The sequence below is a fragment of the Sus scrofa genome, chromosome 2 (assembly GCF_000003025.6).
Source record: "Sus scrofa isolate TJ Tabasco breed Duroc chromosome 2, Sscrofa11.1, whole genome shotgun sequence".
Taxonomy (NCBI): Eukaryota; Metazoa; Chordata; class Mammalia; order Artiodactyla; family Suidae; genus Sus; species Sus scrofa.
In genome coordinates this window covers 106,522,815-106,541,103 of record NC_010444.4, presented here as the reverse complement: position 1 = coordinate 106,541,103, position 18,289 = coordinate 106,522,815, and positions in this window count along the sequence as shown.

Genomic DNA, 18,289 nt, shown 5'->3' with positions numbered 1-18,289 from the left:
ACTGTGGCTTGAAGACCACTTTTTCCATGATTAATTATCAGCAATGAATGATTTGTTTCCTGTAATATCAAGTAAACTTATTTTTAAATTTGAAAATAATGTAGTGTCTTAACAATTTTTATCTTAAAGTTTTAAAAAGATGTCAAAGAATGATTAGAATCATTGGAAAAATATAAATTTGCTGTTTAATAAATTAAGAATTTTCTTTTAAAAAATCAGCACCAAATATATTTGCCATATAAGTATTTTCCGGCAGTCCTACTGAGGATTCCTTATTAGTCTAATAAAGGTAACCTATTAATTATTAATCTTATAATTAGATATCTTAATAAAGATATACTAATCAGGCTTCAATGTTCATGATAACCACCAGCAATCAGCACATAACATGCCAAGAAGGGGAATCTGGGTAGATCACCAAATAAGTATTTCTCTCTCATGAACAGTGTTGCAATTTTCTAATTTTGATTTTTTTAAAAAGGGTACAATAAAATAAAACTACATTTACAACCTATCTATAACCTCAGGAATGCCCTAGAATGTGTATGTCTGCTGAGTGGGCCCTGAAGGTGGATGAGGTGGAGAGATTGTGTCTGAAACTTCTAAATGGAGCTAGGTGGTACATCTACACACCTTGGCATGCCAAATAAATGCTCACAAGCTGCAGCTCATGGTGCAACTTGATTATTTATCTAGCATCACTCTCTTGTTTATACACTGTGTCTGGTTATTCATTTACTTCTTGGCATGCTTCTTGGTTTAGTTTTACTTACGTTGCTGTTGAAGACATTTATCCTACACTTGGTCTATACTCTGGGTTAGAGCACTCCAGCCTCAAGAAAGGCCTTTAAAGATTATAGAATATGTATACAGCCATTAATTACAATTTTCACCCATCTTATCGAGTCTCTGAGAAAACATCACTAAATTAGGTAAAGGCAAATAAGAGAAGTAGAAACTGGGAATTCCATTATTTAATATCTGCACTGTTCCTATGTTTTTTTAAACAAACAACTTGTTTAACATGAATCACTGGAGGATACTAATAATAAATATAGCAATTCCAAAATATACAATGAACATCCTGTCATATGAAAACTACATATTCTCTCACAACGGTAGATACAATGATAAAAAACCAATTCTGTAATTTAAAGTCAAGATAGATGCAGCAGAGGGAAAAGAAAGAAAACAAATATCCAAGAATGATGTCAATCATAAGTTATTGCTTTAATTATTGTCTTGCTTGTCACCATGGAAAAAATACTTTACATTACTGAATGTATCAAAGTCTATCAATGAGAGCTTTTTAAATAGATTTTATGCATTAGTGTGACTCATTCATCATTTGAATTTATGAAACGTATATGAACAATACACAAACATCTCCATTATCCCATCTTTGAGAAGCAATTCACACTCACATTGCCGTGATCATTGGGGAATCTGATCCACATTCAAGTTGCATCAGGGTGAGCACCTGACCCAAGGTATGCCATTCATAATTCCGTACAATGAATTTGGAACTGGCACTGAGGTTGGACTCATACCTTGGAATATTTATTGAATAATTAGAAAGTAAAAACTCAGCCACTCTTTCTGCTTTGAGAGCTAGGGTGTAGCCAAAGCTGATATGAAAACTGAAAGTGATGTTATAGAAACAGATGAAGAATAGACACTGAATATAAGTTTGTTTGTTATCGTATATTGGTTTGCTTTTGTTCCTTTTATTGTTTTTAACAAGAAACAGTGTTTTAGCTTCCAATTCTGAGTTTTATAAGATACTTTCATAGCATAGTGTTTTCTGATATTGTGCTTTACATTTTCCATTCAGTTGTTTTATTACATTGATTTGCCATCCTTTTCTTGCTCCTAAAACAATCCCAATTATTACTATGTCTGAGGGATGAGCTATTATTTTAGACACTGATATTTTAAATGAGATATAGACCCCACTTTTAGGCCCTCACAGTAAGTTGAAGGAACTAATTTAACAACATAGATTCAATAAAATTAAAATTATAATGAATTTCTAGAAAGGAGTTAGGAGATACTGTAAGAACACAAATGGGAACTGTGCTGTTGCACCACATTAGATTATAATTTTACATATACTAAATTAATAACCTTTTAATAAAAAATGAATTTTTTGATCCCTCTATCCATATGGCTAAATAATTAATGAAGCTATCCCATGTATTGTAATTTGCAGTAGCTAAATTCAGCTGTGTTACTGGATTTTATTGGACTCAAACTGGCATAGCTAACTAACTTCCTTGTCAGACTCTATAAAGAAAAATAGTAAATAATAACAATGTATGATATTGCATATGGTAAAGGCACAAAATCGCCAATGTTATAATAAAAATAAAAATAATAAAATGAGTTATATTGGGAATATATGACCTTGGTTTTATTTGGTTAAATCTAAATTTCACACGTCTAGTAGCGATTTCTCCTTAAATCAATTTGCCTAGACAAATCAAGAATGCCTAATCATGTGAAATACTTTCTGTGTTATATATTGCCAAATCAGGGTACTCTTAGATCATTTTACATAAGAGTATTGCCCTCATCGACTATTTTTGACAAAATGGGACAGTATTATATGAGTGAGATTTTAATGTTTCTAAAATTCTCTGTTCTTAAGAGTTTTAAATTGAAAGATTGTTTCACTGAGATTCATACAAGAATAGGTATGAGAGTAAATGCAGCTTCAGGGAAAGCTGGGATTTTAAAATATTTGGCTCTGAGAAAAACAATTAAGATTTTTTTTTTTTTTTGTAAATCAGAATGGGTTAAATTTTTGTATGACATAGTGATGAAAAGTCATTCCCAGTAATACTGTATTATTGAAAAGTGGTAGTGAAGGTGGAAATATGTTGGTCTGGGAAATTTAATCTCACTCTGGAAAATAGTCTTATGGAATTATATTTCAGAATAACGTATCTTAAGGGCATACTGCAGATTCTTGACCTATTCAAATTAAAGCAAGTGTTAGCATTCATCTGAGGTCACTGGAGAGAGGTCTTTTGCTAAAAATAAAAGTGTGTGTCTACTGGATACATTAGGAGAATTTTAGGATTACAATTTAGGTTATCTGTAATGAAATCAAAATACCTATGAAGAGAACTATTCATCAGAAAAGGATATAAGAAATAATGAGAAATATTGACTTATTAACTTATTTCAAATTTTACCTGTTCATTTAAAAAACTTATTAACTACGGGAATTCCCGTCATGGCACAGCAGAAATGAATCAGGCTAGGAACCCTGAGTTTGCGGGTTCAATCCCTGGCCTTTCTCAGTGGGTTAGGGATCTGGCATTGCCATGAGCTGTGGTGTAGCTTGCAGACGCAGCTCGGATCTGGCATTGCTGTGGCTGTGGCATAGGCTAGCGGCAACAACTCCAATTAGACCCCTAGCCTGGGAACCTCCATGTGCCGCGGGTGTGGCCCTAAAAAAAAAAAAAAGACAAAAAAATTAAAAACTTATTGTCTAAAGGACAAAGCAGATATACTAGTTTAAAAAATGTACATAATTTGTGCTGGTCTTCTCTTTCTCATATGAACCAAAAAATCATTTTCTGTAATAATATGTAGAGAAAGTCTAGAGCAGAAATTGGAGCAATAGTCTTTTTTGGGGACTTGGAAGCTTGGGAACAGTCACTGAGCCTGAAGCCACCCCCATTTCCCCATTTGAGTCTGTTGGTCTGTCATACTTGGGGAACTCCCATTCTCCCCCATTGCCATCTCCCACCATATGCAGGAAAATAAATACTTTGATTTTAGAAGTATTGTCACTGAAAGCTAAAATGGGATACTAGGGAGTTAAATTGTTAGTAGTCAATCTGAAAGAATTAGAGGTTTTCTATCTAGACCCTCCTCTCACCTCAATACTTATTTTGTCAATCCTTACGCAGTCTTACCTTTGTTTACTCTCCAGAGCGAGCATACCATTTTAAAAGTCTGCTGTGGGCCTCTTCCTCCATTAGAGTCTAAGACATTCTTCATCCAGCATGTCTTAATTAGTCTTTATGCAACTATGTCTCTTGCTTAAGTTTTATTAATTCAGCTTTGTAAATTTGTACAATTAAGCATACACTGTGTCTAATGTACTTAGATTCACCACACTTTTTCTGAGAAGACATTTCAATACATATTTTCATCAAGGAACTCATATCTAAATATACAGAGAGAGCTCTTATAAATCGATAAGGAAAAGACAATCAAAACCGGAAAAATGAGCAGAAACCTTGAACAAGTTCTTTACGAAAGAGATATGCAAAATGATCATTAAAAATATTAAAAGGTACTTAATCCAGGAGTCATAAAATATATATAAATTAAAACAATAATTAGATAACCCTGTCCAGGCACCAAAATGGCTAAACTTGAGGCTGACATTATAAAGTATTAGAAAGGATATCAAAAAACTGGATCTTTCACATTGTTTCCCCTATGAAACTTTCTCACTATGAAATATACAAAATGTCCTGACAGGTAAACATTTGTGTTGTTTTTATTATTTTTTTCATTGGAAACAATAACATTCTTGTACTTTTATCTTTACACTTCATGTGAGACTTTGTTCTAGATTTCTAAAACAGCCTCTTTCCTTATGAAAGAGTGACAGAATTTCATTATAGGGGCTCTTAATATATCATGGATATCAACTCTTCTATGCTATATTCGTTGAAAATATTTTGCTTTTTGTATCATTTTAAATTTTGTTTATAAGCTCTGGTAACATACAGAATTTTAAAATCTTCATGTCATATCTATCAGTTCTTTCTTTTGTGGTATCTTGTTTATATCTTGGTTAGAAAAGCCTTCTCATCTCAGAAATACCAAAAATATTAATACTGTGTTTTACATAAAAGTTTTATTGTTATATCATTTATAATTTATTTTTTCATTTTGGTATAAGGCTAGAATCATCCTCATATTATTTATTCCCTATTGAAGTAAATTTTTCTCTTTTCCATATACTAATTGCCAAAAATCTGTGTCCTTTTCTCAATTCCTCTTTTGCTTCTTTTCATTTATTTGTCCATTATTCCATCAACACATTTAAAAAATACTTGAGCTTTAATTTTCTTCTTTTTTAAAAATTTCCAGCATTTTAGTTATCCACATAAGCTGGTGAATAAATTTCTTGTTCTCCCTTCACTCCTAAAACAAACAAACAAACAAACCCTCTGAGAACTTAATTGAATTTGGCATTTACTGTTAAGTCATATTATGTTTTTATGGTATGGAATCTTCTCATCTAAAAGTACAGTATGTATTTTCCTTAACTTTTTATATTTGTAGCACAAGATTTGAAATTTATTTTTGAGATCTTACACATCTCTTATTTGGTTTATTCCTATGTATTTTTCTCCCCATTGCTTTTCATTTATTTGATATTTTATCTTTTTTTTTCTTTTTAAGATTCTTTTCCCATATAGATTATCACAGAATACTGGGTAGATTTCCCTGTGCTATACAGTAGGTCCCCACTGGCCAGTCATTCCATCTACCACAGTGTGCATATGCCAGTCCCAAACCCCCAGTATATCCCTCCCCTGCATCTGTCCCTTTTGTTAACCGTGAATTTATTTTCGAAGTCTGTGACTCTGTTTCTGTTCTGCAAATAGTTCATTTGGATGCTTTTTTTAAGATTCCACATAAAAGTAATATCTTTCCTATACATTTCTAAGAATCTCTCCATTTCTTCTAGGTTTTCCATTTTATTGGCATTTAGTTGCTTGTAGTAGTCTCTTAGACCCTTTGTATTTCTGTGATGTCCATTGTGTCTTCTTTTTCATTTCTAATTTCATTGATTTGAACCCTCTCCTTTTTTTTTTTTGATGAGTCTGGGTAAGGGTTTATCAGCTTTGTTTATCTTTTCAAAGTATGAGCTTTTAGTTTCACTGATTTTTTTTTTTCTTTTTGTCTTTTCAGGGACACACCTGCGGCACATGGAGGTTCTCAGGCTAGGGGGTCTAATTGGAGCCACAGCAGCTGGCCTATGCCACAACCACAGCAACATGGGATCCCGCCATGTCTGCAGCCTACACCACAGCTCATGGCATTGCCAAATCCTTAACCTACTGAGTAAGGCCAGGGATTGAACCTGCGTCATCGTGGATGCTAGTCAGATTCATTTCTGCTGAACCACAATGGGAACTCCTACTTTCACTGATCTTTCTACTGTTTTTTTTTTTTAATCTCTATTTCATTTATTTCTTCTCTGATCATTGTGATTTCTTTCCTTCTACTCACTTTCAGTTTTATTTGTTCTTTAGTTGCTTTAGGTGTAAAGTTAGGTTGTATATTTGAGATTTTTCTTGTTTCCTGAGGTTAGCTTTTATTGCCATTTAAACTTCCCCCTTAGAACTGCTTTTGCTGTATCCCATAGGTTTTGGATCCTTGTGCTTTCATTTTCATTTGTCTCTAGATTTTGTTTGATTTCTTTGATTTCTTCAGTGATCCATTGGTTCTTTAGTAGCATATTGTTTAGTTTCCACATGTTTGTGTTTTTTGTAGGTTTTTTTTTTGGCCATTGATTTCTAGAGTTGTGATCAGAAAAGATGCTAGATATCATTTCAGTTTTCTTAAATTTACCGAGGCTTTATTTGTGGATCAGAATGTGATCAATCCTGGAGAATGTTCCTTATATGTTTGAGAAGAATGTATATTCAGCTGCTTTCAGATGATATGTTCTATAAACATCTATTAAGTCCATCTGATATAGTGCATCATTCAAGGCTTGTGTTTTCTTATATATTTTCTGTGTGGATACTCTGTCCAGGACTGCCACTCCAGCATTCTTTTGATTTCCATTTGTATGTAGTATCTTTTTCCATCTTCTTGCTTATAGTTTGTATGTGTCCCTAGAACTAAAGTAGGTCCCCTGTAGACACATATATATGGCTCTTATTTTTGTATCCATTGAGCTAGTCTATGTCCTTCAGTTGGAACATTTAATCCATTTACATTTAAGCTAATTATTAATAAGTGAATTCTTATTGCCATTTTGTTAATTGTTTTGAATTTGTGTTGGTCTTTTTTTATTCTTCTTTTGTTGTCTTCTCTTGTGGTTTGATAAGTATCTTTAGTGTTATGTTTTGATTGCTTTTTCTTATTTATATATGTATCTATTATAGATTTTTGGTTTGTGATTACCATGAGGTTGTGATATAGGAGTCTATATGTATACACAAGATTGTATTAAGTTGATTATCTCAATTGCAAATGCATTTCCATTATCCTGCATTTTTACCCTCCTCTACTTGCTGGTTTTGATATCATATTTGTGTGTTAATTATTACATTTACTTTATGTTTGCCTTTACCAGTATCCCTTCTCATTTATAATTTTCTTGTTTCTGGTTGTGGCCTTTTCTTTTCCACTTTGAATGCTCCTTTACTATATGTTGTAAAGCTGGTTTGGTGGTGCTAAATTATCTTAGCTTTTGCTCTGTAAAACTTCTGATTTCTCCTTTAAATCTGAATGAGTATTGCTGGGTAGAGTGTTCTTTGTTGTAGGTTTTTTCCTTTTATCACTAAGTATATTGTGCCACTCCCTTTTTGCCTACAGAGTTTCTGCTGAAAAATCAGCTGATAAACTTATCAAAGTTCCCTTGTATATTAGTTGTTGATTTTCCCTAGCTTCTTTCAATATTTTCTTTGTCTTTAATTTTGGTCAGTTTGATTAATGTGCATCTTGAACATCAAGGTGTTCCTCCTTGGGTTTATCTATATAATATTTGCTGTGCTTCTCTGACTTGAGTGATTCCTTTCCCATATTAGGGAAATTTTTGACTATTGCCTCCAGCCCTTTTAATCTCTCTTCTCCTTCTGGCAGCCATATAATGTAAATGTTGATGTGTTTAATGTTGTCTCAGAGTCCTCTTATATTTTCTTCATTTTTTTTCATTGTTTTTTTCTTTTTTCTGTTCTGCATCAGTGATTTCCGCCAGTCTGTCTACACCTTTCTCATTTTACACTTCTGCCTCATGTATTATGCTATTGGTTCCTTCTTGTGAATTTTTCATTTCAGCTATTGTGTTGTGCATCTCTGCTTGTTTATTCTTTAATTCTTCTATTTATTTGTTAAACAGTTCTTGTAATTTCTCTGTCTTTGCCTCCAGGTTTTTGTTTTTGTTTTTTCTGAGATCTTGGATCATCCTTACTGACATTACTCTAAAGTCTTTCTCCTGTAGGTTGTGTATCTCTACTTCACTTAGTTATACTTCTGGTATTTTGTCTTGTTCCTTTGTATGGCTCATGTTTCTCCAGTGTCATTTTGTCTAGCTTTCTGTGTGGTCTCCCTTTTGCAGGATACAGATTTGTAGCCTCTCTTGCTTCTGGTGTCTCCCCCTTGTGGGTGAAGTTGATACAGGGGGTGGTGGCAGGCTTCCTGGTGGGAAGGACTGGTTCCTGCCCACTGGTGGTTGGTGCTGTGTTTTGTCCTTCTTGTAGATGCGACTGTGTCTCTGGGTGTAATTAGAGGTGGTCGTGTGCCTAGGCAGCTTGTTTGCTGGTGGGTGGTGCTGTGTTCCCACCTTGTTTGTTGTTCGGCATGGAACTTCTCATACTTGATGGATGGGGCCTGATTTTTGGCAGCCTCTAGGGAAGCTCACACAGAGGATTATTCCCTTTTACCTCTGTCTCCAATGTCCTGCCTCCAAAGTGAGCTGCAGTCATCTTCTGCTCTCCCTGGAGATGCTCCACGACCCACATGTAAATCTGACCTAGATCATTATGGAATTCCTGCTTTGGTCTGGGACCCATTGCACACATGAAATCTGTATGTGCCATCCAAAAGTGAAATTTCTATTTCCCCAAGTCTCGTAGAGTTCCTGCACTCAAGCCCCACTGGTTTTCAGTGCCAAATGCTCCATAGGCTCCTTCTCCCAATGCCAGACCCTCAGGTGGGAAATGTGATGTGGGGTTTGGAACTCTAAGTCCTGTAGAGACTCTGTGATATAGTTCTAGTTTGTAGTTCACTCACCTGGCGGGTATGGGATTGCTTATATTGTGAAAATGCCCCTCCTACCTTCTCATGGCTTCTTTGTCTTTGTATGCAGGATATCTTTTTGATAGTTTCCAGTCTATTTTGTTGATGGTTGTTCAGCATTTAGTTGTACTTTTAATTTTCAAGAGAGGAAGTGTGTTTGAGTCCTTCTACTCTGCTGTCTAATCTCTCGTACTCCTATGTGCTTTATAGTTTTTACTGCTATTGTGGATTTGTATTCTCATTTTAAAAATGATTTAGTGTTATGAAAAAGGTGTTACTTGGAGTTCCTGTCATGACTCAGCAGTTAGGAAATCTATGAACCATGAACGTTGCAGGTTTGATCTCTGGGCTTGCTCAGTGGTTTGGGAATCTGGCTTTTCTGTGAGCTGTGGTGTAGGTCTCAGACACAGCTTGGATCTGGCATTGCTGTGGCTGTGATGTAGGCCAGTGGCTACAGCTCCGATTAGACCCCTACCTAGCCTGGGAACCTCCATATGCTGCATGTGCAGCCCTAAAAAAAGGCAAAAAAGACCAAAAAAAAAGAAAGAAAGAAAAAAAAGAACAAATAAGATGTTACATTCACTATATTTATATTGTGGCTGGCACTAGTTACTAACCTCTGCTAGAACACATCATTGTATTTTTTTTTTCTTGGTGTAATTTAGCCTTTCCAGTTAAGTAGTATATTCTTGAAAGTAATGAAAGTAGTGAAGTCATTTTCCTGTGTTTTCTTTCTTTCTTTTTCTCTTGCTTTTTTCCACTTAAATGATATTGGTTCTAGTGTATTACCTATGAGTGCACAGAGTTTGCATTTGTTTTCTGGGTATGGTTTTATCATGGTATGTGTTTTCTTCAAGTGGAAAATTACTAAGTGCTGAATTTAACTAGTATGGCCAATTCTTCCTGCTATTCCTCTCAGTGCATATATCTTTGAAATTAGCTTGATATGGAAAGACAGAAATCTCTCTATTCAGATGAACTCAGTTCCTGTTGGGTTCTCATTATGGAATACATTTCTAAGATAAGTTTTTATTCAGGTGTTTAAGTGTATATATTTTTATGCCAACAGGGCTCCTAAATGGAAAGCAAATATTTATTTAATCTGTTATAATATGTCATACATACAGAACAATAAAGTATTGACCAGGCTTACAAACGCAAAGAAACATATTATGTTGTTATCAACATTTTAAGGGGTTTTCAGGGGATACATTTAAATATTAAAAAACAGACTTTCACTTTACAGGCAGTTTAGAACCTAATCGTCTTGTAAAATGTAAATCCACTGCACCTTTGTAAATGAAATGAGTCTATGATTTTCTACTTTATTGCTGTTTCTTAGTATTATGTGTCAGGATTCAATTAGATTTCTAAAATAAATTGGACTATAATTATTTTTATCTACAAAGTACTGTCTTCAAGAGACTCACTTTAAGGCAAAGGACACATATAAATAAAAAGTTAGGTGGTGGAAAAAGATATTTCATGTGACTGGAAAAGACAGGAAGGCAGGAGTTGCAATGCTCACATTGGACAAAATAGACTTTAAAACGAAGGGCATAAAGAAAGACAAAGAAGGACACTAATGATAAAAGGATCCATTCAAGAAGAGGATTTTACAATCATCAATATATATGCCCTAGTAGGGGAGCATCCAGATACATACAACAAATACTAACAGACATAAATGGAGAAATTAATGGGAATACAATAACAGAAGACTTGAACATCCCACTCACATCAATGGACAGATCCTCTAAACAGAAAATCAATAAGGCAACACAGATCCTAAGTGACACAATAGAAAAGTTAGACTTAATTGACATTTTCAGGACACAACATCCCAAAAAATCAGAAGATGCATTATTTTCAGGTGAACATGGAACATTCTCAAGTACCACATACTTGGGCACAAAACTAACCTCAACAAATTTAAGAATATAGAAATTATTTCAAGTATCTTCTCTGACCACAATGGAATGAAACTAGAAATCAACCATAGGGAAAGAAATGAGAAAAAACTGACTACAGAAAGACTGAAAAACATGCTACTAAAAAACCAATGGGTCAGTGAGGCAATCAAAAGGAAAAATTAAAAAAAAAATACCTCAAGACAAATGATAATGAAAACAAAACCATTCAAAATCTATGGGATGCCATAAAAGCAGTACTTAAAGGGACGTTCGTAGTGATGTAGGCCTTCCTCAGAAAAGACAAAAAATCTCAAATCATCAACTTAACCTACCACCTAAAAGAATTAGAAACAGAAGAACAAAACACAAAGAGGAAGAAAGGAAATCTTAAAGAACAAAGAGGAAATCAATAAAATAGAGATTCAAAAAACAATAGAAAAAAAATCAATAAAACCAAGAGCTCTTTATTTAAAAGGGTAAAATAAACTGACAAACCTCTGGCCAGAATCACCAAGAAGAGAGAAATAAGTCAAACAAAATAAGAAATGAAAAAGGAGAGATCTCAACAGTTACCACAAAAATACAAACAACCATGAAAGAATACTATGAAGAAATACATGCCAACAAATTTGACAACCTAGAAGAAAATGACAACTTTCTAGAGAGATACAGACCATTAAAGCTGAATCACGAAGAAATAGAGCGATTGAACAGACCGATCAGTAGAAATGAAATTGCTTGGGGTTAATAGATGCAGAATATTGCCCTTGGAATAGATTAGCAATGAGATCCTGCTCTGTAGCACTGGGAACTATGTCTGAACTGGTCACTTATGATGAAGCATGATAATGTGAGAAAAAAGAATCTATACATTCATGTGTAACTGGGTCACCATGCTGTATAGTAGAATATTGACAGAACACTGTAAACCAGCTATAATGGAAAAAAATAAAAATCATTATATATATATATAAAGTAATAAAAAGAAAAGGGATACATAGACAAACAGTACTTTTTTAATGATTTAAAGCCAGTTACACTCTTACTGACTCCATAACAAATGATATGAGCCTAGATTGGAGGAAAGTTAAACTTAAATACTTCCATGATGTCTCTATTAAATACTGAATTTTGTTAATATGACTTACAATACAATCAGGAAAAAAGACATTTCTAGTGCTTAATATGATGAAATTTCTGTATGGCAATATTAAATGTTGGAATAATAAAAATGAATTCTCCAGTACAATTTTTATGATATGTAATTAGTATGGTATAATCTTTGTGTGGGATAAAAGGAATATGAATTAAAGAATGTAAAAGTTGGGGTTCCTGTTGTGGCACAGCAGAAATGAATCTGACTAGGAACCATGAGGTTGCAAGTTCCATCCCTGGCCTTGCTCACTGGGTTAAGGATCCAGCATTGCTGTAAGCCATGGTGTAGTCCACAGACGTGGCTCAGATCTGGCATTGCTGTGGCTGTGGCATAGGCCAGCAGCTGTAGCTCTGATAAGACCCCTAGCCTGGGAATCTCCATATGCCTTGGGTGTGGCCCTGAAAAGACAAAAGACAAAACAATCAATCAAAGAGAATGTAAAAGTAAGTGATGAAAAAAAAGACAAACTTTATGGAGGAACCACTACAATCTCTGAAGATGAGACTTCTGCAAGTACTAAGCTACAAGAATCTTAGACACTCAAGAATTTCAAGTCTGTAAGATTCTTATTCTGAACATTTGAAAAACAGGAAGCCTGTTTTTTCCTGGTTTTATTTACTGACAATTTGTAAAACCTAGAATCATCTGCAGTGACTATATATGATTAAAAAGGAGACACTGGAAGTGAGGTAATTCTTAATTAAGAGAGTAGTACAAATAAACCTTAGCAAATTTAAGAAATACAAACAGCAACAACAACAGAAGTTATAAAATCTCTCAGATGAAACAGCAGGTGACATTTTGGTATCTGGGCATATTAGTCAGGGAGTTAATGTAGGAGACCAGCTCAGAAGCCAAAGCTGGTATGTTGCATAATATTTCTCAATCAATCTTCAATATTATTTTTCTTAATTAGAAGAGTTCTAATGTCATGAAAGTTGAATGTACAAATTAATGTTAAAACTAAAATGGAGAAAAGCTATAGACATTTAGTAAACTTCATCTAATCAATAGAAAAAAATGAAATTGAATATGCAATAAAAAACTCCCCAAAAACAAAAGTCCAGGACCAGATGGCTTCACAGGCAAATTCTACCAAACATACAGAGAAGAATTTATACCCATCCTTGAATTTTTCCAAAAAGTTGAAGTGAGAACACACGCAAAGATATTCTATGAAGACACAATCACCCTAATACCAACACCAAAGATACTACCAAAAAACAAAATTATACTACCAAAAAAGAAAATACCTTTGATGAATATAGACAAAAAAATTCTCAACAAACTTTTAGCTAACCAAATCCAAAAATGTAAAAAAAAGATCAAAACTTTCCTTGAAAAAGACATGTACCTGCATGTTCATTGCAGCACTATTCCCAATAGCCAAGATATGGAAACAACATAAATGTCCATCGACAGATGATTGGATTAAGAAGATGTGGTATATTTACACAGTGGGATACTACTCAGCCATAAAAAAGAACAAAATAATGCCATTTGCAGCAACATGGATGGAACCAGAGACTCTCATACTAAGTAAAGTAGTTCAGAAAGAGAAAGACAAACACCATATGATATCCCTTATATCTGGAATCTAATATATGGCACAAATGAACCTTTCCACAGAAAGGAAATCATGGACATGGAGAACATACTTGTGGTTGCCAAGGGGGAGGGTTTGGGATGGACTGGGAATTTTCAAACTATTGCCTTTGGAATGGATAAGCAATGAGGTCCTGCTGTATAGCTCTGGGAACTATATCTAGTCACTTAAAAAGAGCATGATAATGTGAGAAAAAAGAATGTATACATGTATGTGTGACTGGGTCACCTTGCTGTACAGTAGAAAATTGACAGAACACTCTAAACCAGGTATGATGGAAAAAATAAAAATCATTATTAAAAAAAGTATCACACTACAACCAAGTGGGATTCATTGCAGGTTCACAAGAATGGTTCACCATATGCAAAGCAATCATCGTCATATACCACATTAACATGATCATCTCAATAGATGCAGAAAAAGCATGTGACAAAATCCAACATCCATTCATGATCAAAACTCTTACCAAAGTGGGTATACAGGGAACATACCTTAGCGTAATCAAAGCCATTTATGATAAACCCACAGCAAATACAATACTCAATGGAGAAAAACTGAAAGCCTTCTTGCTAAAATCTGGAGCAAGACAAGGATGGTCACTCTCACCACTTTTATTCAATACAGTATTAGAAGTCCTAGCCACAGAAATCATACAAACAAAAGAAATAAAAAGTATCCAAATTGGAAGAGAAGAGGTAAAGTTTTCACTGTATGCAGATGACATGATATTATATATAGAGAACCATAAGGATTCCACAGAAGAACTGCTCAAAATGATCAATGAATTCAGCAAAGTGTAGGGTACAAGATTAATATTCAGAAATTGGTTGCATTACTGTATATTAAAAATGAAATATTAGAAAAGGAATATAAAAATAGAATACCTCTTAAATTTGCACCCCTAAAAATTAAATACTTAGGAATAAACCTGACCAAGGAGGTGAAAGACATATGCTCAGAACTATAAAACATTAATCGAGGAAATTAAAGAAGATGCAAAGAAATGGAAAGAGCTAATCAAACTAACAAGCTTTTGCACAGCAAAGGAAACCAAAGGGGAAAAAAAAGACAACCTAAGGAATGGGATAAAATAGTTTCAACTGATGAAACTGACAAGGGGTTAATCTCTAAAATATACAAACAACCTATACAACTCAACAGCAAAAAAACCCAACAGCACAATTGAGAAATGGGCAGAAGACCCTGGTAGACATTTCTCCATGGAAGATATACAGATGGCCAACAGGCACGTGAAAAAATGCTCAACTTCACTAATTATCAGAGAAATGCACAGAATTGCAGTAAGGTACCACTTCACACCAGTCAGAATGGCCATCATTAGTAAGTCTACAAATAACAAATGCTGGAGACAGTGTGGAGATAAGGGAAATCTCCTTCACTGTTGGTGGGAATGTAAATTGATACATTATAGAAAATAATATGGAGGTACCTCATAAGACTAAATATAGAACTACCATATGACCTAGCAGTCCCACTGCTCAGCATATATCTAGACAAAACTTTCATTCAAAAAGACACATGCACCCATATATTCATTGCAGCACTATTCACAATAGCCAAGATGTGGAAACAACCTAATTGTCCACTGACAGATGAATGGATTAAGAAGATATCATATATATCTTCTTGAATATTATTCAGCCATAAAAAAGAGCAAAATAATGCCATTTGCAGCAACACGGATGGAACTAGAGACTCTCATACTAAGTGAACTGAGAAAGAGAAAAACAAATACCATATGATATCACTTATATCTGGAATCTAATAGAAGGCACAAAGGAACCTTTCCACAAAAAAGAAACTCATGGACTTGGAGAACAGACTTGCAGTTGCCAATTGTGGCGGGGGGAGTGGGATGGACTGGAAGTTTGGGGTTAATATATGGAAACTGTTGCATTTGGAGTGGATGAGCAATGAGATCCTGCTGTATAGCACAGGGAATTATATCTATTCCTTTTGTTGGAATATGATGGAGGATAATTTGAGAGAAAGAATGTATATATATATATATATACACACACATATATATGTGTGTATATATATATATATACACACATATATATATGACTGAGTCACTCTGCTGTATAAGGAAATTGACAAAACACTGTGAATCAACTATAATGGAAAAAATTTTTTTAAAAATTTGATATGAATACATAGAGATACATCATCTCAGATTTTTAGTATACAGTACACTATTATTGAATGTAGTCACAGTGTTTTTCAGCAACTCTCTAAAAGTTATTCATCTCAGCTGACACTTTCAATTTGTATCATTTCCTCAAGGTTCATTCATTTCATCAGAAATCACACAATTTTCTTTTTTTAGGCTTTATAGTGTCCCATTGTAAGTATAATAACACATTTTCTTTTTCCATTCATCTGTCGATGGACATTTAGTTTGTTTCCATATCTTACCTCTTGTGAATAGTGCTGTAATGAATATAAGTGAGCTAATATCTCTTTGATATCCTGATTCCAATTCTTTTGATATATATCCAGAAGTGGGGGAGCTTGATCTTATGGTAGTTCTATTTTAAAATTTTTAAGAACCTTCTACTGTTCCATAGTGGCTACACCATTTTGCCTTTCTACCAATAGCGTGCAAGGATTCCTCTGTTTCTGCACATCCTCAGCAGTACTTGTCGTTTTCTTTTCTTTTTTCTTTCCTTCCTTCCTTCCTTCCTTCTTTCTTTCTCTCTCTCTCTCTCTTTCTTTCTTTCTTTCTTTCTTTCTTTCTTTCTCTTTCTTTTTCTCTTTCTTTTTTCTTTCTTTTTTTTTCTCTCTCTCTTTCTTTCTTTTATTTTTTGAGTATAGTCATTCTGACATGTGAAGTGATTTCTCATTGTGATTTTGATTTGCATTTCCCTGACAATTAATGACAGTGACCATTTTTTCATATACCATTGGCCATTTGTATATCTTCTTTGAGTTAGTGTCTAGTCCAGTTTTTAGCCCATTTTTAATTGGGTTATTAGTTGTGTGATTATTGAGTTATAGGTTTTCCTCATGTGTTTTGGAGATTAACCCCTTTGAGATATACAATTTGAAAAATTTTTTTCTAATCAGCAGGTACATTTTTCCTCTCTTGATTGTTTCCTTTGTTGTGCAGACGTGTTTTTGTTTGATGTAATCAAAATCTTAAAGTCATTTTTTGCAGAAGTAGAAAAAAATTCTATAATTCATGTGGAACCGCAAAAGACTGTGGATAACCAAATTAGTCCTGAGAAAAAAACAAAGCCATAGGCATCATATTTACTGATTTCAAAATATATTATCAAGCTACAGTAATCAAAACAATATGGGACTGGCATAAAAACAGACATCTAGACCAATGGAACAAATATAGAATCTATAAATAAATCCATTCATATATAGTCACTTGATCTGTGACATGGGTACCAAGAATATAAGGAGGGAAGGATAGGCTTGTCAGCAAATTGTTCTGGGAAAAATGGGTATTTACATATAAATGAAATTGAACCCTTATTTTACCTAATACACAAAAATCAACTCAAAATAGATTAGATACTTAAACATAAAACCTGAAAATACTTCTAGAAGAAAATGTAGGGGAAAACTTTAATGATCTTGATCTTGGCAATGATTTCATAGATAAAATATCAAAAGAACAGGTAAGAAAAATGAAAATAATCAAATGGGACTACATGCTAACTTTTTTGAGGGGTTTTACCTTTAAAATCCTCCTTAATGTCATCCACCTAAGTTCATTTGATATGTTTTATTGAGTTTCAATACCTTCTCTTTCTAAGTTACTTTGCCCATTTTTTTTTTTTTTACTAACTGCATAGAGCTTTGGCTGAATCCTATAGGTACTGCAAATAATGTTTTCATTAGTATTAATTTCAATATTTATTATGTAGAGGATTCATTTTTTAAAATTCTTTGTTTTATGTTAATTTTAAATATAAAATTTATTGTGTTGAAGTGAATATTTTCTTTATAGTTACTATTTGGAAACTTTCTTAATATTTGTGGCAAAAGGTGTAACTGATTTAATAAATAATATTTGCAAATTTTAAAAGAATATATATTCAGGGTATAGTATAAAATTCTAGTATGATATTTAAATCTCTTATGTAATTTGTTTGTTTCCTCATCCTGTTGAGTTTGAGGTAAACAAGTTATTTTCTCCTAACATGACTTCATTTTGGAGGGAGGGAGAGTGGGTGACAAATATTTTTGGTTTCTAGTACTTTGACTTTATATATTTTGCTTGCTACATTAAAAGAATATTTTTATAAATGCTCATAAAATTATAGATTTTCCCATTTTGAAAAACTCAAATTTGTTCCATTACTGTAAAATAAGACTTTTTTCTTGAGTACTGTTTCATCTAATGTAAAACTACCATCTAACAATATTTTTATTTACCTTTAACTGTTATTTTTTTTCCTAGGTATTTACTTACTCATTTTTATTTTTCTTATATAAACTAAATATACCTAGGTTTACTTTCCTTTTTTTCTTTGATAATATGTGCATATTTTAATTTTTTAATTAAAAATGTTTAATAATATGTAAACTTTTAAGAATCTTATGTTTATTGTAATAACATTTTAT